General features: G+C 38.4%; 1 protein-coding gene and 1 pseudogene across 4 annotated transcripts in view; both read left to right on the forward strand.

The window, feature by feature from the left end:
- CMSS1 (cms1 ribosomal small subunit homolog) overlaps positions 1-22,845 on the forward strand; it is a 416,700-nt gene that overhangs the window by 350,828 nt on the left and 43,027 nt on the right. The gene's annotated exons all lie outside the window — the stretch shown is intronic.
- Positions 17,473-19,722, forward strand: LOC119532209 (annotated as a pseudogene).

Below are 22,845 nucleotides of genomic sequence, written 5' to 3' on the forward strand. Positions count from 1 at the left end.
TATGGTGGTATGGTAGTATTTATGGCAGTAAAAACATAAAATTAAAAGGAAATGCCCTCTTTTGGTTTTTTTTTTTTTTTTTTTGTATTTTTTTATTTGCCGTTTTCAATTGTATTCACTTAATTCATCCATTCAACAAAAATTTATTGCATGCCTGCTTTGTCTGGGCACTAACTACATACTGGGGACATGACGTTGAAAAATCAGATGTTTTTGGTACATTGCTCTTGGAACTTTAAGTCTAAGGAAGGAATCAGATAAAAACAAGTTAACAAATAAATAATTACAACTGGTGTTAAGTGAAAGAAAATCAAGAAATAGAATAAAAGTGAGCGGATAGGGGGCCCTATTTTACACGCAAGAGGGGACCTTTCTGAAGAGGTGATATTTAAGATGAGACCTGAATAATGTGAAGGACCTAGAACGGAAAGAAAAGTCCAGGTATAAGAACAATAGTGTGCAGACACTGAGACAAGAAAGGAGTTGGCATGTTCTAGGAAACCAAGGAAGCCAGTGTGGCTGGGGTATAGTGGGCCAAGGAGAAGAGTGGTGGGAGATTGAACAGGAAATGAAGGGCCTAGTGGCTCGTGGTAGAGAGTTACGGGTGTTATGCTAAATATAAATGCAAAGTACCATGGAGTTTTAATCTGGAAGCTTACATGATCCTATTTGTGTTTTAAAAAGGTATTTCTGGCTATCTTGGGAGAATGAGGCAGTAATGGTGGATGCTGGCAGTCCAAACACTGACTGAGCAACGTACTGCTATATTGTGCTCTGGAGTTGTCCCAGGGTGTAACCTGGGAATTCACGGACTCTAGGCTGCCTGTCATTAATTTTTTTTCACACTGATTTTCCTCTAAATGCCTGAAGCATTTCTCTCTTTGCCTAATGGTTAAGAGAAGAGAAAGTGCCAGAAGTTCTGTCTTTCAGGGGAGCCATTCAGGTAAGGTCCTGGCCTTGAAACTTTTTACTGGAATCCAAGACCTGATGTCGTTTTCACTTTGCAGGTAGGTGAAATTCATATTAGCTTCCCACTGTTCTTCAGCTTTTTTATCCGGTACATAGAGGTATTCAATAACTGTTTGTTAAATGTATTTTGTTTGAAATGTACATTTTCCAGTGATTAGGGTCAAAGAGACCCATTGAGAGGGAAAGTTAGAAAGGCCAGTGGAGTTCTTTTTTGGAGATGGTGTGTGCCAGTGGGTTACCATGGCTCTTGAGAGTCACCATTTTCGATCTATGGTGGATACGGTTCAGGGGTAAATAAAATGACTCTCTGCTAGAATAAAAGGTGCTGTGTACATGCAAAAAGTTTTTTAAGAGCATCTGGTTAGAGTTTAATGTGGTTGAAAAAATTGCTATTTTTTTCATGTTTCTATTACTCAAATGTGGCTAAAAGTGTGCTTTGGAGATCTTCCAAAATAAAAACTCTGAGGTGAGAGAAATTTCAGCCCCAACAATAACTTGAAAATTGGAAGTTGGAATAACAACTGTTTTTTCAACTGTCTTAACTCTGTCACCAACACTGTGATGATTCGATTACGTGTGACAAGTCTGGTTTTTGGTCATTAAACTGCACACTTAGACTACAGGCTTCAGTTTTTCCCTTCTTTTCTATCACTGTGGGTCAATTTAGGGGCAGAAATGAGAATAGCAGGAGAAAGCAGGAACTAGGGAGCTCAGATCTTCCATTCAATCCCCAGGTCACAGCTGGTACCCTGACCTTCTCAGCAGCCTTGGGCTATTCAAGGCCCACAGCAAACAAGTCATGGGGTAGCTCTCTCCCCAACCTCACAGTCTGTCCGTCCCCTCCCCACCCCCAGCATTGTTACGCAGGTGCCAGTAACGCTGCTTGAATATCAAGGACATCCCAGAAGGGGAAGTATATTCCCAAATGAAAAAGAACTGCCTGGGTGACTCTGAGAAAAAAAGGGGACAGGGCTCCTCAGTGAGTAATGGACAGAAGGCCCTTGTTGCAGTGGCTGGCACAGAGCAGTCACTCAACACGGTGGCGGCAGCTGCTGCTACTGTTATTTTTCTCGCTGATAACGGTAGTTTATAAATTGATTAGAGGTATATGAGTCTCACATTGTGAGAGAGCAGCTTTCAAATCCACCTGTTTCCACTCAGTTCCTCTCCCTCACCAGCCCCTCTCTGCAGATTCCCTTAGGAACTGCTTGACACCACCTCTTAAGTAAGGACTGATGTCCTAATTTACATAATAACATAAGTCTTTGGAAGTCAAAATGATATATGCCTGTCTTGTTTTTAACCATTCTCTACAAGGAAAACAGTGTGTGTTACACTGCCTATGGGTATGTGTTATACTGCCTATGCTAGATGTAAGTTTTCATCAGGCAAAGCATTTCAGATAATGAGAGTTCTTGGCATACCATTCTAGCCACACCCTTCACAGCCTGGCTTCTTATTCTTTCCCATATGGAGGATGGGTTTATTATCATCTCACCTTAGTGCTTCTTATGAACGAATATAATTCAAGTTTTCTTCAGTCATCTTTTGCACCACGCCTATTTGCACTCTGGTGCCTATTTTGCTGGAAAGGGAGGAGTGTGACACATCTGATCCCTCACCTACAGAGGCAGGAGATGACCATTTCAGTTAGGGGCCTGGGAGACACGTGTATTAGTAAAAGAAAAGATTTTCTATTTCTTTGGCTGTCTGCTTCCTTCCATCTGCCCCTGAGCCCACTCTTGGAAGTCTTGGGCTGGGTATCTCTCTCAATGAAATAAATGGTGTAATGGATCAGATAATTAGCAGGCCAAATTGTTTGGACTGTAACCTGACTCTAATCACTGACCTCAGAGAGTTAATTTCATATGACATAGCACCTTAGCTGTGTGCTGGCCTAGAAGTTTCCGCTCATCTCTCCATTTCAGCCACATTGCTTTTTCTGTTTCTGGGCTTATGTCAATGAGTCAGGTGGCCCCAGACTCTTCCTGTGGATGAGAGGGGCATCCTGAGTTGGACATATTTTCTGCATATATAAATTATAAAAAGGAAAAATTCTGCATCTGTTCTTTGGCATAAAAGCAGGGGAAGCTGAAGGGTTGAGTGAGGAAGGTAAGAAATAGCCAATATAAATAAACTCTAGCCCCAGGGCCCAAATGTGGCAAGACGTGCAACACAGAACATGGCACTCAGGAATAATGCTTTTCTATATTAAAAGCAGTCATCATAAGGAACTTAGGATGTAAAAGATCATGTTAGTATTTGCTACAAATTCATAACCATCAAGTTAAAACAATTTAAAAAAAAATAAGATAAAACATCTCTATGAAGATCTACTTATTCCTGGGCCAGTAGTGGGTGGGTTTTTGTGTCTTCCCTTGAGGCAAATATGGAAACAGCTACTTCACCCATCTCCTTGAGTCCTGGAATTGTTTCAAGAACTGTTGAGTTCACGGGGGTCTCTCCTGCTTTGATTTCTGTAAATGGAATTTGCTACATGAGTTCAGAGAGATGATGCACTTTCATGTGTTTAAGACATGACATGTGAGTTCTCTCATATACCTAAAGGACAATGTGAAAACCAGAAATCACCTTTGAAGATCCAGTTCAAAACTATTAAATAATCAAAGGAAGTTGCTGTGCATTTTGACTTGTGTTGTAGTTACATGAACCTAAAATAGTTGCACTTCCCTGAGAAATTTTTTGTTGTTATTGACAATGATAGTGGTGATGATGATGATGTTATTTCAGTCTTTGGTTGCTCTGAATAACTGATCTTTTCACATTGACTCCTAGAAACTTAGAATCAAATCTGTGCCCCATCACTTCCAAATATTTAGATCATTATAACATTATCATAATTCTTGGATTGATTTCAGAACCGACCCTTATTTTTCTTTCCTTTTTCACTCTTTAATATACACTGTCTTTTTTTGTTTTTGTAACCTCATTAGCTGCCTTAAATCCTATCTAGAATAAGATGGTTCATAGTTAGCTAACAGCTATATATTTAAAAAATGAAAGAAGAAAGTTGCCCAAAGAGGAAGGGAGGGAACAAAGGAAAGAAAGCAAGCAGGCAAACCATGTAAGTCTCAGTAACAACCTCCCTAAGCGTCAGTTTCTTCATCTGTAAAATGCTAATATCCAGCATTTTTGTGGAGTCTCAAAATCATTTTTAGATAATGAATGTGAACACACTTTATAAATTACAGAGCTCTGTGCAGCTTTGTTTTAAAGGTACTATTACTTGAAACAGTTCTCCATTGCTAAGCTTTTGACCTAATCCTCAACTCCATTCCGTAGGAGCTTCCCTAGGAAGTGTGTGTGTTCTATTCTGAGAGATTTCCTATGGTTCCATCCAGCAGAGAACCTTGATTTTTAGTGAACCGAAGGGACAAGGTGCTGTCTTCAAGTATGACTCTAAAATTTCTAAGCCTGACTGAATCCAATACCTGAGCTGGTCCAGGAGTCAGGAAATCCAGATCATCACCAAGGTCTGGAAAATAGCAGGTCAGCAAATCCTATTTACCTCAGGGCCCCAGTATCCTCTGGGATAGTTGGTGAAGATATCTGAACAGAATTTCCCAATGCAGGCCCCTCTACTCCATCCATGTTCCTATTTAGATTTGGGAACTCCCAAGAGTATCCCATTTATGCTATTTGTGTATAGAAACTTATAGGACAAACATCTCATTGCTGATACAGTTCCAAAATTAGGACCTCTTGCTGAGGTGGAGGCAGGACGCTTGGGAATTGAGGGTGGGGTGAAGAAAGCCATTGGTTATCACTGCTTGGTCACTTTTCTTAATGATCTTGTTAGAAATACTTCTGCTCTCAGGTGATTCCCATCAGTATCATGATCAAGCTGGACCCCTCAGTCTGGCAAAGAGGAGACAGCACACCAATGAGGATGAGGGTGAGAGCCTGAGCTAGCTGTGTGGGAATGCTTACCCCCTGCATAACTGCTGAGAGACCTGAGTACACGGGCTAGGACCTGTATCTTGCCATGCCCTGGTTCTCAAAAATGGAAATGATAATGAGGATTAAATTAAACTGTCCATGTAAAGTACTTAGCATAATGCCAGGATCTGGAGGATAGGAGTGGGGAAGCAGGTGATCTTTACAGTCTGGGCCCTGCCTCTCTTGTAGAATGTCATTTGCCACAGCAATCTGAGTGCATCTCACCCCAAAAGACTGCCCCTAGCTCTTCTCATCTCTGTAATTTTGCACATGTTGTACAGGAATACTCTTCCTTTCCTGGTCTGCACATTGAACTCCTACTCTTCCTCCAATATCCAGATGAGATTAGCTTCTTTCTGGATGCCTTCCATACTCACCAATAGATCTTACTCTACCAGAATGTAGGGTTTTGTCCTCCTTGTCTCCCTATTGATACATACACCACACATTGCATTTTAATTACTTTTATCATAAGATTTATTATTGAATATTATGTTTATTTCATTAAAAAATCGAAATGAAATGCTAATCTATCTTAAAAAGAAAATGAGAGCATATGGTAGAGAGGTTGCTAATGTTTTTTTACAACTTTAAACATCATTAGAAATTCTGTGCCAAGACAAGCCAAGACAGCTAAATGCATATTTTTTATTGAGGTATAATTTACATTCATTGAAATACTCAGGTCTTAACTATATGTTCAATCAGTTTTAACTAATGATACCAAGACATGGAACATGTCCCTCACAGCTGAAAATTCCCTAAGATCCTTCCCACTGAAACCACCACCACCACCACCACACACAGAAACTAATCACTAATCTGATTTCGATCACTATGTATTAGTGTTCATGTAAACCTAAAAGTTTACATGAATGGAATCATATGAAATGGGCTTTGTTGTGTCTTGCCTTTTTAACTCAGTAATGCTGTTGAGATTTATCATATTGTTGCATTTATCAGTAGTTCATTCCTTTTTATTGCCCAGTAGTATCCCACTGTATGACTATACTGTAGTTTGTTTATCTATTCTCCTATTGATGGGCATCTATCACATAGCATTTTTTAGTTTTATTTTTTAAATTATCATATAGTAGAAATGACCTTTTCCTTTCGGTATACAGCTCTAGAAATTTTAACACATGTATAAATGTGTGTAACCACCATCAGAATCAGTATGTGGACAGTTTCATCACTCCAGATAGCAACTTCTTGGTGCTATCCCTTTATAGCCCAACTCTCCCACCATCCCTAGCAATCTCAGATATGTTCTCCATCACTATAGCATCACATTGCATTTTATCGCATTTTAGTGTTTATACATGTCTGTCTTCTTCACTATATTGTCAGCTTCTCAGAGTAAGGAATACATCTTACTCATCTTGCCTCCTCAGGGCTTAGCATATAGCAGGTGTTCATTAAGTATTTGAAGGATGAATGGACTAATGTCCATGTGGCCACATAATGAATCCTTTCATAATTCCTAGGAGGGAAAGGGAAGTAGAAGGTTGAGGGAAACCAGGATTCATTTTGTTCTTTTTAAGAAAAATTTAGGTACTCTTTCTCAAAGCAATAATGAGGAGTCCTGTCTGGTAACTGCCACTTGAGAATATGTTGAGTCACACAAAATGAATAATCTCTCCATAAAAAGAATTCAGCAAATGTTTAATTATACTGAAACTATTACTGCTAGTTAAGTTTGAACATGGAAAAATTTAAAGAAAAAAGTTAAACATGCATCTTTGTCTATTACCTATTTTTAAGTATGTTCTAGAAGTCTGAAATTCTCCCCGAGTCTTCAGTATCTTTTCCAGTTACTCTTAGCTCTGTGAAGTTCCTCTACACTGTATTTAGAGAAACTCAATATTCATACTGTTACTTTTGACTGAGATTTCGTTTCCTTTTTTTTCCCTAAACCAGTTTCATCTGTGTATAAAATTTGTTTTACTAAAGCCATTATCACTGCAAGAGGTACTTGTTTCATATAACTAGTGCCTTCCATAGAGCATATTCAGTTCTTTGCAGCTTCAGCTTTATTTTACATTTTCCCCCTTCATTGTTTATTGATGTTTCCTTTTAGATTAATCACAATGTTGAAATGACTTGGTATATATTCTTCTTACCCTCTTAATTTCACCCAGCAGGACATTTTCTCTTATAAACTGAGCCCATTGTCAGGTTCATGTCATTGTTCTTTTAAGCAAATGCATTTTCTCCATATGCTTAGTATATACCCTTGAGCCCCTTTAAAAGCAGAAATGGGGAAACAGCTGTTTCTCAATTCCTATAAAGTGTGTCCTGTTTTATAGATCACACTGGACAGCTCTATTTTGATGTCTGCAATATTACTTGGACCTTGAAATTGTGAATTTCCTGGACCTGAATTTCCCTCTCACATTTTGAAATGAATAGATAAATTCTACTAGATGTTTCAGTGTGTTATACAACCATGAGGTCTTCTTTGTAGTTTGTTTTAGTAACTACTAAAGCGTTCACATGGAGGAAATGCATTTTTCCTTCTAGCACAACAAAGTTTTTAACTGTTAAGACTGAAATTACATGATCATCTGATTCAGTTACAGTAGATGTTTATTGACTGTATCTGCCAGATTCTATGCTACATGTAGAGCATACATGGACAAAAGGACACCCTGCCCTCAGGTAGCCCACAGTCTGGTATGGAGGACAGGCACTTGTGATGCAATGCAATGAGTGTCATAATCAAGGGATGAGCTGTAACAATTGCCTAGAGCATGTTGGCAAACTATGGCTGCAGGCTGGCTGCCTGTTTCTGTATACAGGCACACCTCAGGATACTGCGGTTTTGGTTCTAGACCACCGCAATCAAGCGAGTCACGGGTTTTTTGGTTTCCCAGTGCATATAAAAGTTATGTTTACTATACACTGTGGTCTGTTAAGTGTGCAATACTATTGTGTCTAAAAAGACAATGTACATACCTTAATTTAAAAATACTTTATGCAAAAATGCTAACCATCATCTGAGCCTTCAGCAATTTGTGATCTTTTTGCTGGTGAAGGGGCTTGCCTCAATGTTGATGGCTGCTTACTGATCAGAGTAGAGGTTACTGAAGAATTGGATGGCTGTGGCAGTTTTTTAAATTAAGACAACAGTGACGTTTGCCACATTGATTGACTCTTCCTTTCAAGAAAGATTTCTCTATAACATGCAATGCTGTTTGATAGCATTTTACCCACAGAACTTCTTTCAAAATTGGAATCACTCCTCTCAAACCCTGCTGCTGCTTTATCAACTAAGTTTATGTAATATTCTAAATCCTTTGTTGTCATTTCAACAATGTTCACAGCATCTTCACTAGGAGCAGTTTCCATCTTAGGAAACCACTTTTGTTGCTCATCCATGAGAAGCAACTTTCATCTATTAAAGTTTTATCATGACATTGCAGAAATTCAGTCACGTCTTCATGTTCCACTTCAAATTCTAGTTCTTACTATTTCCACCACATCTGCAGTTACTTCCTCCACTGAAGTCTTGAATCCTTCAAAGTCATCCATGAGGGTTAGAATCAACTTCTTCCAAACTCCTGTTAATATTGATATTTTGACCTCCTCCCATGAATCACAAATGTTCTAAATGCCTTCTAGAAGGATAACTCTTTTCCAGAAGGTTTTTAATTAACTTTGCCCAGATCCAGCAGAGTAACCACTGTCTATGGCAGCTAAATCCTTACGAAATGTATTTCTTAAATAATAGGACTTGAATGTCAAAAGTTTTCCTTGATCTGTGGGCTACAGAATGGACATTGCATCAGCAACCATGAAAACAACACTAATCTTGTTGTACCTCCCCCTTGGTAACCAGGTGCTTTATCAATGAACAGTAACATTTTGAAAAAGGAATCTTCTTTTGTGAGCAGTACTCTCAACCATAGACTTAAAATATTCAGTAAACCATGTTCTAAACAGATGTGCTGTCATCCAGGCTTTTTTGTTCTATTTAGAGAGCACAGACAAAGTAGATTTAGCATAATTCTTAAGGACCCTAGGACTTTTGGAATGGTAAATGAGAATTGGATTCAACTGCATTAGCCCCTAACCCTGATCAGAGTGTTTTGAAGCTTTAAAGCCAGGCACTGACTTCTCCTTTCTTGCTATGGAAGTCCTAGATGGCATCTTCTTCCAGTATAGGGTTTTTTCAATCTAAACTGAAAATCTGTTGTTTACTGTAGCCACCTTCATCAATTATCTTAGCAAGATCTTCTAGATAACTTGCTGCAGCTTCTACATTAGCACTTGCTGCTTCTTCACCTTGGACTTTCATGCTATGGAGATGGCTTCTTGCCTAAAATCTCATGTGTCAACCTCTGCTAGCTTCAAACTTTTCTTCTGCAGTTTTCTCACCTCCCTCAGCCTTCATAGAATTGAATAGAGTTAGGACCTTGCTCTGGAGTAGGCTTTGGCTTAAGGAAATGTTGTGGCTGGTTTGATCTTCTATCCAGGACACTAAAACTTTCTCCATAACAGCAATAAGACTGTTTCTCTTTCTTATCATTTGTGTGTTCACTGGAGTAGCACTTTTAATTTTTTTCAAGAAGTTGCCCTTTGCATTCACCAGCTTGGCTAACTGTTTGGCAGAAGAGGTCTACCTTTTGGCCTATCTTGGTTTTTGACATGCCTTCCTCACTGAGCTTTATCATTTCTACCTTTTGATTTACAGTGAGAGATGTGTGACTTTTCCTTTCACTTGAACACTTAGAGGCCATTGTAGGATTATTAATTGGCCTAATTTCAATATTGTCATTTCTCAGTTAATAGGAGGCCTGAGGAGAGGGAAGGAGATGGGGGAATGGCAGGTCAATAGAGAAATAGCACACACATTTATCAGTTCACTGTCATATGGGCGCAGTTTGTGGCTCCCCAAAACAATTAAAATAGTAACATCAAAGATCACTGATCACAGATCACAAATAACAGGTATAATAAATATGGGAAATCTTGAAATATTGTGATAATTGCAAAATGTGACACAGAGATGCAAAGTAAGCACGTGCTGTTGGAAAAAATGGTGCCAATACACTTGTTCAACACAGGGTTCCACAAGCCTGTCATTTGTAAAAAAAAAAAAAAAAAAACTACAATATCTACAAAGCACATATAGAAAAACACAGTAAAACAAAGTATGCCTGTATAGTTTTGTTGGAGCACAGCCATGCCTATTCTTTAACATATTGTCTATGGCTGCTTTCAGACTTCAACAGTGGAACTATGTAGAAGAAAGAGATTGTACAACCTGTAAGCCTAAAGTATTGTAAGCCTAAAGTATTTACCGTTTGGCCCTTTAATTAAAAATTTGCCAACCCCTGGCTTAGAAGAAGGAATACAAAGAAAGTGTAGGCTCACCAAAGAATAGGATAGTGGAAGATACCCAAGAGGATGCTGGCATTTCAAGGGCTAGGTGAAAGAGAACTCATGAAGAAATGGGTTGAAAACAGACCACAGCATACCAAAAAACAACGGACGAGAAGGTATCAAAAAGTTGAGGGTGAACATTAATACTAAATGCCCCATCAGGTAAGCTGACGATGACAATGATGACCATTTCCTAAGAATTTACTCTTGTGCCAAACTGTGAGCTAAGTAGTTTACATTCATTATGTCAGGACTCTGTATAACAACCCTATGAGATAGGCATCACTAATATCCCCATTTTATAGATGAGGAAATTAAGACACAGAAATATCAAGTAACTCTTACAAGGTCACACAGCTTGTAATTGGCAGTGGCAGGGTTCCAGCCAGACTGTATGACTCTAAAGAGCCTGTAATTTTAATCCTTGCATCATACTGATTTTATAATTAGGAAATTATTGGTATCCTGAGCAAGAGTAATGTCATTGTCGTGATGGAGATGGAAGATGGCTTCAAATGGTGATAATAATGTTTACCCCAGCCAAGCACTATTCTAAGAGTTTTACACTAACTCATTTAATCCTGTCAACAACTCCATTTTATGTATAAGGAAACCAAGAAAGTTAAACAAATTTGCCTAAAGTGTAATAAATAGTAAATGGCAAAACTGTGATGTGAACCAAGGCAGTCTGCTCCAGAGCCTCTATGCTTGACCATGACTTTCACTGAATCTCAGTAGGATTTCAGGTTGCCCCTTGACAGAGAAGGCAGACAGGGCATTCTGGGGGAAACAGCTTGGTGCCTGACTTAGCCTGGCCTTCATCACTATATCCATGCTGACCTCCATCCATACCCAGCCCTTTCCCAGCTCTCTCAGAGATCTTGGCCCAAATCTGGCTCTCTTTCCAATGCTCCATGTGCCCCATTATGATGGCCATTTAGGAAAATAAAAAAAGAAGAAAGCTCAATATGTTTTTGTTTTTGTTTTTTTAATAATATTACTGTAGTAACTAAAATGGTTTGGTACTAATAGAAGACTCACAGGCAGATCAGTGGAAACAGACCCTAGCATAAGTATGATTTGAGTTTTGTTTAAATGAAAATGCCATCTTAAGACAAAAGAAAAGAAGAATCTTTCAGCAGGTAATGCTAGGAAATTTGCTTAAATATTTGAAAAGGTAATAAAGGTAGAGATTCACCTCATATCGTATAATAAAATCTACTCCATAAAGATTTAAGTTAAAATTTAAAAAAAAAATTAACTATTGGAAAAAAACTAGATAAAAATATCTATGGGAGAACTTTTCTAAGCATAATAGCAATGAAAAAATCTGATATATTTAATTTCATTACAATTTTTTTAGAGAAGTTTGAGTTTACAGAAAAAAATCATGGATAAAATCATTAATTTCATTGCAACTTAAAACATCTATAGATCAAAACTTATTTTAAAAATTAAAAGATAAAATAACTTAAAAAAATAACCTCAACATTAAAAGACTCAAACAAATTGATAAGTAAAACATTAAAACCCTAACTGACAAATGAACAAAGTTTAATAACATTCTATTCATGCAAGGAATATGCACATGGCTAACAAAAAGTAAAATATTTAGCCTTATTCATAATCAAATGATTGCAAATTAAAATGAGATACTGTTTGTCTATTAGCAATGTTTAGTAAGATAATATTCAATGTCCGCTGGTGTGTAATGAAACAGGTATTGTTATACAGTCTTGATGGCTTGTAAATTGACCCAAAACCTCCTCAAATGCATTTTAGAAGTCATGAAGACCCTCACACACACACAAAAAAAATGCATAGCCTTTTCAATGTAAACTCCCTTCTAGAAATCTATTCTAATCAGAAATACATAAGATTTTATATATAAAGGTGTTTATTACACTATATTTACAAAGGCAAAATTTGGGGAATAATCTAAATAATAATAAAAGAACAAATAAATATAGTGCAGGCAAACATTGGTTTGTCACATAGCCATTAAAATATTTTTCAAGACTATCGACATGGGAAAATATCATGGTATAATATTGAGAGATAAGTATTTGATTATGCTATATAATTCCAGAAATGTAAAGTTGTGTGAGGATGAGTATATATGTGCATACATATACACACAGATAGACAGTAAAGCTGAAAGTAAATGTATCGATTCATCAAAAGTATAAAAATGGATAGGTTTTTCTAGTGGGTCCGTCAGTAATTTTTATTTTTTCTTTTAACTTTTCTGTATTTTCTGAAAATTGTACAATGCTTATGTATTATTTTTATATCAGGGAACAGGGTAAAAAATTGCTTTTAAAAATGATGATCCCACCAAGTTGATAGTATAGTATTGACAAATCAAGTCTTGTCAACCAAATCTCTCATTTATTTACTCTCTTAGGGCTGTTACCCAGCTTTATTTCACCCCATCAGCATGTGGTTCTTAAAGATCATTCCAGATACAAATCTTTCTCTATGTACTTCCCATGTAATTGATAATTAGTTGATAGGCTAATATCCTTAAACCCAATTTTACCAGGAAGAAACTTTAAAGATGAAGCAATAAAGTACCTTGTCCTGAGCTACACAGAAAGGCAGTTAAGATCTGACTTTTTCCATTCAGAGGCTGGATAAGAAAGCAGAGATTGTGAACATTACACCTATCTTTAAATATTCACAAGATATACTTTAAGGGCATACAATAAGTAATCTAATAGGTAGTTGAAATCTCTGTGAAGGCTATAGGGCAGTTTTAACAGAAGTATTATATTTTTCCATTGTAATGTTTCTCGTCCTTGGGATCACACTTTATAGAAAGAGTGAGTGGGAATGAGCCTAGTTACAGCCTCATGGGCTTTTTCCTTATGAAATTTCTGTTCAGGGAAGATGATGTAACTCCTATACCCATGTAATAGGGCCACATTCACCTATATATGTTTTTAAAGTTACCCTATCCCTCTGTACTTCAACAGTCCACTTCACTCTGGAAATTTTGATATTTCTAGGGTGTATAGCATTCTTAGTAGAAGTTGGCATGAACCAGAAGAAAATCATAAATCACAACAGTATGACTTCATCAATCCACAAATGAGAAAACTGTGGCATAAATTAAGTGATTTGCCCAAGATCACAAAAGTTGGAATTAGAATCTAGGCCTTCTAGGACTTCACCCATTGCCACTCTCTGAACTGGCATTTCCCAAAATGTGGTACACAGAGCACAATTCTGGGATCTGTTAATAGGTGTGCCCCAAAGGGCAGTGTTCTGGGGTCTAATAAACTGGAAAACAGCCTTACTCCCATTCCCTCAGTTGGAAAGTCATAATGCATTTTAATATATTAATGACTTCTTGCAATAAGAGAACTCTTTTGCCTTTTTTAACCCAACTTTTATCAAGCATAACTGAACAGTGAACACCGTTTTCAGGGCACCATTCTTAATATCCTGCAAAGCCGTATTCCACCAATGCTAATATGAGAGCTGCCATAGGCCTTCAACTAACCCTGTGCTTTGCCCTCATGATCTCCTTATAAACAAGCCATGAACCTAAGAACCTGGACTCCAATTCCAGTACCTCTGTCCCCATGAAATCCAGTCATGTTCTACTGATTCAGTTTCAGTGAACTCTGAATATTACAGTGTCTTACCTTGTCCCTGGACAGTAGAATAAATGTATCATGCCTGGTGTGACATGAGGCTGAAAGTGAATAGAATCTACCAGGTTTTCAGATACAGACAACAGATTCAATCTGAGATCCAAGGAACTAAGTCAGGAAGTAAGGGCCATTAAGAGGAAGTCATAAAAGGAAGTCATGTAGAGATGCTAAGGAAGGGCCAAACAAGAAGCTGCTAAAAGTAGAATAGCCATGTAGTTTATTTCCAAACCAAAACAGAGGGTGCTAAAAATAACTAAAGTGTGTGTTTTTGTAACATTTACTTTTTGACCAATGAAAAAGTTTTATTACTTTAGTGACTATATGAAATAGTTCTCTTCAAAAACTATTATCAGAAATAATTTTTTTCTAAATAGTTAAAACAACATGTTGTAGTAGGTTTCCTCTAGAATGACCCCTGTTGATCCCCGGCATTCACCCTTTTTTTGTAATCCCCTCCTCATGAGTGTGGGCTGGATTTAGTGACTTGTTCTAATAATGAGAATACAGCAGAAGTGATGGCATGTCACTTCTGAGATTAGGTTATAAAAAGACCATGGCTTCTATCTTGGGTTACTTGTACTGAGGAAAGCAAGCTCCTATGTTGTCACAGTTTGTGCAAAGGCTCACATGGTGTGGCAAGAACTGAGGCCATCAGTCAAACAGCCCATAAAAAACTAAAGCTGTCAATCACATGAGTGAACTTGGAAGCAGATCCTTCAGCCCGTCACATCTTGGGATGGCAGAAGCCTTGGCCGACAGGTTGGCTACAGCCTCACAAGAGACCTTGAGCAGAGGCTCTCCATTAAGCCATGCCCAGATTTATGACCCACAAAAAATTATGAGATTAAAAATTATTTGTGTTTTAAGCCACTAAGTTTGGAGGCAGTTTGTTCACAAAAATAACTAATACACATATGTCTGTGTACATTGAAGGAAAATTTTTTCAATAACTTCATTGTATTAATTATCTGAACATTAAAAAACAAGCAGAATAATGATTTTTGGTACATTTTCTCACAATTTAATCATTTTCTTGTCTGTATCTGTCTGCACCACCATGTTTTACAGGCCACTGCATGGGTACCATGAATTGGCTGGTTCACCAAGTGGCCAGCAGGGTCAACAGCCTCAGATACTTTTCCCATTAGCACCCTAGATGGAAAGGAGTTAGCAGTCCCTAAGAACTTGTGTCCAAACACACTTTCTTTTTGTCAACAAGCAGTCTGCATGCTGTTTTTTAAAAGAAAGGATTAGTCACAAGGAGTCAAAAATAGAAGACTAGTTATTATGATCATCTTTTAGATTTAACCAGGTGTTAATATGCACTTCTTTTTCATCTCACACAATAGTGGACAAGGTAATGGCAGAAGGTGGAAGGACCCAGTGCTGGTGTACTAAACCCACCTGGATTTATTTTACTATAACTAAGAATAATAATATTCATTTAAAAATGTTTAATCGAGGGCAGATGCTAAACCAGATGGGTGTGGGGATAACCAGCAGAAACCAGGATTATATTTTCTCCTCAGTTAAAAGCCATAATCTAGGAAGAGAGTCTAATATAGGATGGGTCAGGGGTGAATAGTTGCACTGATAGGTATCTGGATTAATTGGTTGTGGGGTGTCTTTCTGGTTTTTTATTTTTGTTTTTGGAGGGCAGTGAGGTTCCCCAACACATGCAGCAGCTACTGCCCCAACCTGACACTTTTTAAAATTTACTTAATAAATAAGAAGTTAAATGAGTACTATTCAAATATGAAAACATGTATTATTATGTCAAACTGGGCTCTGTCCACTAAGCCCCAGTACCCTGCTAAAAGAGCAGTAGCACCAGAGAGTTTTCCATAAAAAGAAAACATAGTTTGCTTTCCACCTAAAGAGGCAATATTGTATAGTGTTTAAGAGCAGGTTCCAGGTCCAGATTGCCTAGGTCCAAATCCTGGGGTTCTTTCTCTGGTTAACCTTAAGCAGGTGCCTCAATTTCTACCTCTGTAAAACAGAGATGATAATAACAGTATGCATCTCATAAGAACAGTGTCTTGGGTGAAGTCAGGACTATAAAAGAGTTGTAGTTGTTGTTGTTGTTACTTTCCCTTCCAGGAACAGAGACTTTATATATCAGTGTTTCCAAATGTATAAAAGTATGCTCACCCAATATATAACAGATTAAAGCCCAAAATGCCACTGCCATCATCCGTGGTTCTATTCACCTAACTCCAGCTGCAAAGGTTGGCCAGAAAAGGTTGAATTGAGATTACTCGTAATTCAAAAACTGCCTCTAAATATGTAATTATTCTAATGTTCAAAACAAACGAAAGGAAAAAAAAAGAACTGGAAAGGAAGGAAGATAGAACTTTAACAGTCAAGATTAAAGTTGGGGTCATGTTGCCCAAGCTGATTTATCTTTTTTTTTTTTTTTTTGTCTTAAACTACAAAGAAAATAAGTTAACAGGAGGAAAAAATGCCTTATTGCAGGTCAGATAGTGAGCAGGTAGCTGTTCTGCCTACAGTTTTCTTTGATATTCACGTGATCTCCATTGTATTCTTGTAACCTCCAGATAGAGCACATCCTGCAGCACCCTGATTTTTGGCCCCTTCCAGTTTCACATGGGCCAGGTTTAAGCATGGTTACCAGTGGAGCAGTCATACAAGAGGTCAGGCTTCCATGGCTCTACACGCCTTGGCCCTGATGGGGGCTGGTATTTCCAGAGGACGAATTGATTTTTACTTGTGAGTCATGCAAACCCAGAGCCTTTCCTGTGTGCATTTTAAAAAATAAATAAATAAAGCATTACTCACTTGGAGCAGTCAAGTTTTTGGAAAATAAGTTTCAAGATTATGTTCTGCTGATGTATAGCTGGCAACAGAAATTTGGAGCGTTTAAGCTCCCCACAAAATCAAGGTGAAACATTTTTTCTTCATTCATATATTTTTGAGATCTTATTGGTCTTAGTACTTGCTCTCAGATTTTCAAGACCCATAAAGTGATTCCCATTCAGAGTTTTGCTTATTCCAAATTTTCTAGCTTTATAGGTTTCTTTGGAAACTAGCAACATATTTTCTAAATGGACTCTGGATCTGTTGCTTGGTCCATCCTCAGATATGAAAATATGAGCATTTTTAAATGTAGATGGCTGTAGCAGTTGCCACTAGGAGTGACAAAATAAAAAGGGGAAAGGGATATCCCCACTCCCCATTCCAGAACAACAAGAAAACTTCTTGTGAGCCATCTCATAGCAACTTACATTCAACATCGTTTTTATTTTTGTTTGTTTGTTTTGTAAAATCTTTTGATGAGAGGGAAAAGTAAGGAGCCTGAGAGATAGAGAGGGTAAATCATGCCCAGGTTCTTGCTATAGTTAAGAGTGAGAAAGCTCCGCCACACCGTGTTGGGCACTCAGTCCGCCTCAGCAGTGGAGAGCGAGTCAGGCATCTTGCCACCGCTGCCTTATTGGGATGGTGCAACCCTGGGCCAGGCCCCGGGTGAGGCAGAAGCACAGGTCAATCCTAAGAGGAGACTGAAAGTTAAGGTTAGAAGACAAACACAAACCTACCCATAAATACTTCAAGTGCACTTACTAACAGGAAGAAAAGTCCTCTGTTATGTACCTAAAGCCATACTGGAATCTCCAGAAGAAGGAATGACCTCTGGAAATCAGCAAGGAAACTCAGAGAACTCCTATGAGCCACCACAAGAGTATAAAAGATGAAAAAGGTAGCTACAGGAAACCACTGTCTTTCCTTCAACCTCTCTTAGAAAAGCCTCATCTTGAAAGCCTTTGGGATCATTTCTCCAAATGTTCTGGCAGTATGAGTGGGAAGTGTCCTGTAGAGAGCAGCTTGAGTGTAAAACCAAAAAGAATGCACCATCTACGACAATCCACCAGGGTGAAGAAGGGGAAGGGCCACTTGATATCTGGGCTGTTGTGAAACCCGGAAATACCAAAGAGAAAATTGCATTATTTGCAGCCCACCAGTATAGCAATAGGATAGGATCTATGAAAATAAAGAGCTCTTGGGATATTGATGCAAGAACTAGGAAAAGAAGGAAGAAATTAGAAGATCTTTAAAAAGTCCACATACAGTTAGAAAGGATGAGGGAAGTCAACAGCAGGTGCAACCAGCCTGACCCTTTTGCATGTGGCATTGAGCATTGCTCTGTGCATTATATGAGTGACAGTGGGGGTGCAATCTATGCAGGAAGGCCTCCGGCAGTCATGCAGATGGTGGCCTTCCTCGAGCAAAAAGCCAGTGCTCTGCTAGCCAGTTATGCAAAAAGCTGCACAAACTCACCTGCTGTTGTGTTTTCTGGGCAATCCAGAGGTGTGCCCCAGCCTGTGAGCCCTTTTCGACCCCAGGAGCCTGTGAAGAACCCATGGAAAGGGGAAATCCTGAGGCTGGTGAACAACAGAGTGAGCCAGTCCAGGTCCTTGACATGGTAGCTAGACTGGAGTCAGAGTGCCTGAAGCAGCAGAGCCAGCGTGAGCCTGGTAGCCTCTCAAGAAGTAACAGCTTCCAAAGGAATGTGGGCTGGGTGTTGCTTGCAAAGGGCACTCAGGCTGATGAAGGCAAAACAAAAAAAGGAGCCTTGGAAGCACCTGATACTCAGGTGAACCCTGTGGGGTCTATATCTGTGGACTGTAACCCCTCAAGAGCTGACCATTGTTCTCCTAAGGAGGACCAGTCCTGGGACAGTGCTCCTCAGGGCTGTTCCTCATTGACAGCAGGTATAACTTTCCATATGGACAATACAGAATTAGAGTCAGGTCAGCAAATTGACATGAAAAACAGTAATAGGTATGATGTGGAAATGACAGAGGAACTTGTTGGGTTACCTTTTTGTCTTCTCACGTGTCCCCAAGCGACTGAATTGCTCACAAATGCTGATGATTTTAGAAGCAGAGAGCTTGTGCCAAAATCCTGATCAGAGCAGAAAAGATCCTTTGTGCATTAGCATCATATGTCCAAGGTCGAGAAAGATCAACCTTCTACTTTAAACCCCTGTGAAGACCCACTTCAAGGGATGTTGGTTTTTTTGGGCTTTTGGGGTTTTGTTTTGTTATGTTTTGTTTTGTTTTTGCCACATGATCAGTGCCTGTTGGACTGTTCCCAGTGGAATGAAGGCACAACAAGAGTCTTCAGAGAACAGCCAGCTTGAAGATGCTGCTGAAGGTGAGAGTGCATCTGAGGAAAAAAAACGTTTCAGCTGAGCCATTTGTCCTGCCCCCATCTTCTGTGGAAAGTACATTACCAGTGCATGAGCATCCAGGTGGAAGAAGCAGGTGTCTCATGACTTTCTGGAGACCAGGTTTAAAATCCAGCAGCTTTTGGAGCCTCAGTAGTACATGGCCTTTTTGCCCCACCACATTATGGTGAAAGTCTTCAGGTTACTTCCCACCAAGAGCTTAGTGGCTCTTAAATGTTCCTGATGCTATTTTAAGTCTATTATTGAATACTATAATATGAGGCTAGCAGATTCTCTCTGGGTTCAAGATCCATGCGATAGAGAGGATCCTTGGAAGCAGAGCAAGAAAAAATATGCTTGTGCCAGTGGCACCCCAAGCCCTATTACTAGGGATTGCCTTATGGGCCAGGATACTGCATGTGCTGCCACCAGTCTCAAAAGGGCTTCCCTGGCTGTAAGCTGGGGCTTCATGACAATCAGTGGGCCCCTGCCTGCCACAGCTTTAATCAGACAATCCATAAGAAAGCAAAAGAGACTGAAACTGAAGAGGAATATTAAAGCGTACGTGAGAGGCAACAACAACAACCAGCAAAGAAAAAACCTGATTTTTAAAACTGCAAACATACTACCCAGATAGACCATTCAAGTAGTCTTCACAGCCTCTCAGAGTCATCACAGTCACTCTAGGAAAATCAGTACTTAATCCACTAGGATTGCCATTGCTCGGCATTTTTAAAACACTAATTTACAAGCTTTTCAAGAAAATTGGTCTTATTGTTCTTTAGTGGCACCTCACAGTTTGATCCAGGGTGGTATCCCAGTTTGATTCTCTTGGCTGTGAATAACTATGCCTGTTTTCTTAAAAAATCATATCTGTTCTCAAAGGATGAAGAATTGTGCCCATCAAGGACGATTAGAGGAGTACACTGCAGACTCTGCAGGCACTCCCCAAAAGGAGTACCAGAAATGTTTCCAGCACTGGCACCATATTTGAAATAAGCAGATAGTATTCAGTGAAAAGAATAGCAGCCCTCTTAAATGAAAAGTATGCTTGAAAAGGAAAAGTCAGACTCCTTACCTTAGACCTTATATGCTTGATCCTATGAGAATGATGTTTGTGGTCAAAAATGGATTTCATGCCTTGTGGTGTTTACAGTGTATATAAGTGTTGTGTGTTCATAGGGCTATGGAAACTGCACATTAAACCCGAGCTCCTTTACCTTTAGATGAGTGCTTTGGGCCCCTCTGTAAATGACACTATTAAAATGTCCAGTTGTATATAATGGACAACTGACTGAAGAACATAATCACCACAATGCTGCTAGAATAATGTTGCAGCTATAATTGTGTGTGTTTTTATTGTCCTGTATCAAATTTGTACATTCTGTATAAAATATGAATGTTTCCCAAATAAACTATGAATGTTTCATGTATAATATATGAATGTTTCTGAGAAGAAACTCTAACTAGTTAAGAAGTTAACCTGTTCAGAGGCTACCAAATAATGGTTTAACTGGACAACCTTTAAATTAGCATAGAGAAAAATCCTTTGTTATATTTTAGTGATCCACCAAGAATGAAAATGTTATATATTCAGATTATAACATCCTTGTCTACCTTAATCTTTCTGTCTGGTTACAAAAAAAAAAATTTAACTTCAATTAAAAACATGCATCTGAAAAAAAAAAAAAAAAAGAGTGAGAAAGCAAAATGGAAAAGACAATAGCTAGGAAAAACAAAATTTGAGCAGCACAATGCCACACTAATAAAGGCTGATGAAGCACCACAAGCCTGTGGAAGATTTTGAGAGTGGATCAGTCTCCTGGCACCTGGTCCCCAGAACTCCATGATCAGGAAAGGCCAAGCCTGCCTGAGTTTCTCTGAGGAACCCCCTCAAGGGACTAGTTGCTCTGGATTGTGCGTGATCATCTTGGGTTTACTGTTCCTCCTATGGCCTCCTTTACTGAATTCATTTTCATACTGGACTCTAAGAACTTGCTAGAGTATAGCCCTAAAATATTCTTGTTTCTGCTTTAAGAAGGTCTTTACAAAGGAGATAAAAGTTGAGCTGGATTTTGAAGGATGGGGTGAGATTTTGATAGAAAAGGAGAGATGATATAGATAAAAGGAGAGTGGACATTCTGAACAGTTGGATTAAATGAGAGATAGACTTGCAGACAGTATGAATCTTTTCTGATGTGGCCTAATTGAATATAAGACCTTATTTTTTAGTCATGGCATACTTATAATAGTTATTGTGAGAAGTGTGCAGAAGTAATAAATGGTTGAGCCCCCCCTTCACTGCACAGCTCCTGTTAGGGTACATGGAGTCAGAATTGAGGGCCCCTTCTTCCATTGGTTAGGTTTCTCCCTGTCTGTCCCTCTTTCCCCTCCCATCCTCTGACCTCCACTCCACTCCTCTCCCCTTCTCTGTGATCTGTTTTGCTGGCTTGGCCTTAAGGCCTTCACAGGGTTCAGTCTCACGGTCCTGTTCTTTGGATGTGGGATTTGAGTTCTTTCCCAGTGATGCTGATTGGGAATCTCTTAATGAGATGGGAACATGGTTCTTTAGGGGTAGTTCCTGGCCCTGATTCTCCTGGCCAAATAAAACATTCTGGCTCCTAGGGATGAGTAACTAGCTAAACACTTTAAACCGTTAAGTACAGCTGTGTCTCCAGCATTTGTTTTCAGTATATATAGTATGTAGATTTCCCAGAGAACAGCTGATCACCTCTAGAAATACAGAAGACCTCCCCCCCAAAAAAGGTAAAATAGGACTAAATTAAACAAGATGAGGTTTTTTTTAATACGGCCACAACATAATGATAAAGGAGAACCATTCAACAGGAAGCTGTAACAATTCTAATCTTGTATGTACCTAATAATACATCTATAATATATATAAATGAAAATTGGTAGAATTACTAGAAAAACTGGACAAATTCAAAATGAGAGTGGGAGATATTAATATATACCTCAATAATTGACAGATAAAACATAATTTATAAATATATAATATTTGAATAACATAGTTAACAAGTTTACCTATGATCATATAAGTAACTCTGCACCGAACTAGAAACCATATGTCGTTTCAAAAAAACTTGAAACATTTTTAAAAACTGATTATGTATGAGGCCAGTGGTTGGCAAACTATGGCCCAAGGGCCAAATCCAGCTGCCCCGTGTTTTTGTAAATCAAGTTTATTAGTACACAGCATGCCCATTCATTCACCATATTGTCTAGGGTTGCTTTTGCACTACAATGCCAGAGTTGAGTAGTTGCCAACAGAGAATAGTTCACAAATACTAAAAATACTTATTAAATGGTCATTTACCGAAAAATTTTGCTAATCCCTGTGCTAGACAATAAAGCAAGTATTAACAAATATCAAAGAATTGGTATATAGGCCAATTCTCTAACAACAGTGCAATCAAAAAGATAACTAAAAAATATGCTTGGAAATTTAAAGTACACTTTTAAATAATTCATAAGTCAAAAAATCATAAGGGAAACTAAAAAATATTTAGAATTAAATTATAATGAAAATACTATAATATTAAAATGTGTATAGCTTAAGTTATATGTAAAGGGAATATACAACCTTAATGTTTACCTCAGAAAAAGAAATACTTAATGAGCTAAATGTCCAACAACAAAAATTAGAAAATAAATATAATA

This window comes from Choloepus didactylus, chromosome 1 (genome assembly GCF_015220235.1).
Source record: "Choloepus didactylus isolate mChoDid1 chromosome 1, mChoDid1.pri, whole genome shotgun sequence".
In the NCBI taxonomy this organism is placed as follows: Eukaryota; Metazoa; Chordata; class Mammalia; order Pilosa; family Megalonychidae; genus Choloepus; species Choloepus didactylus.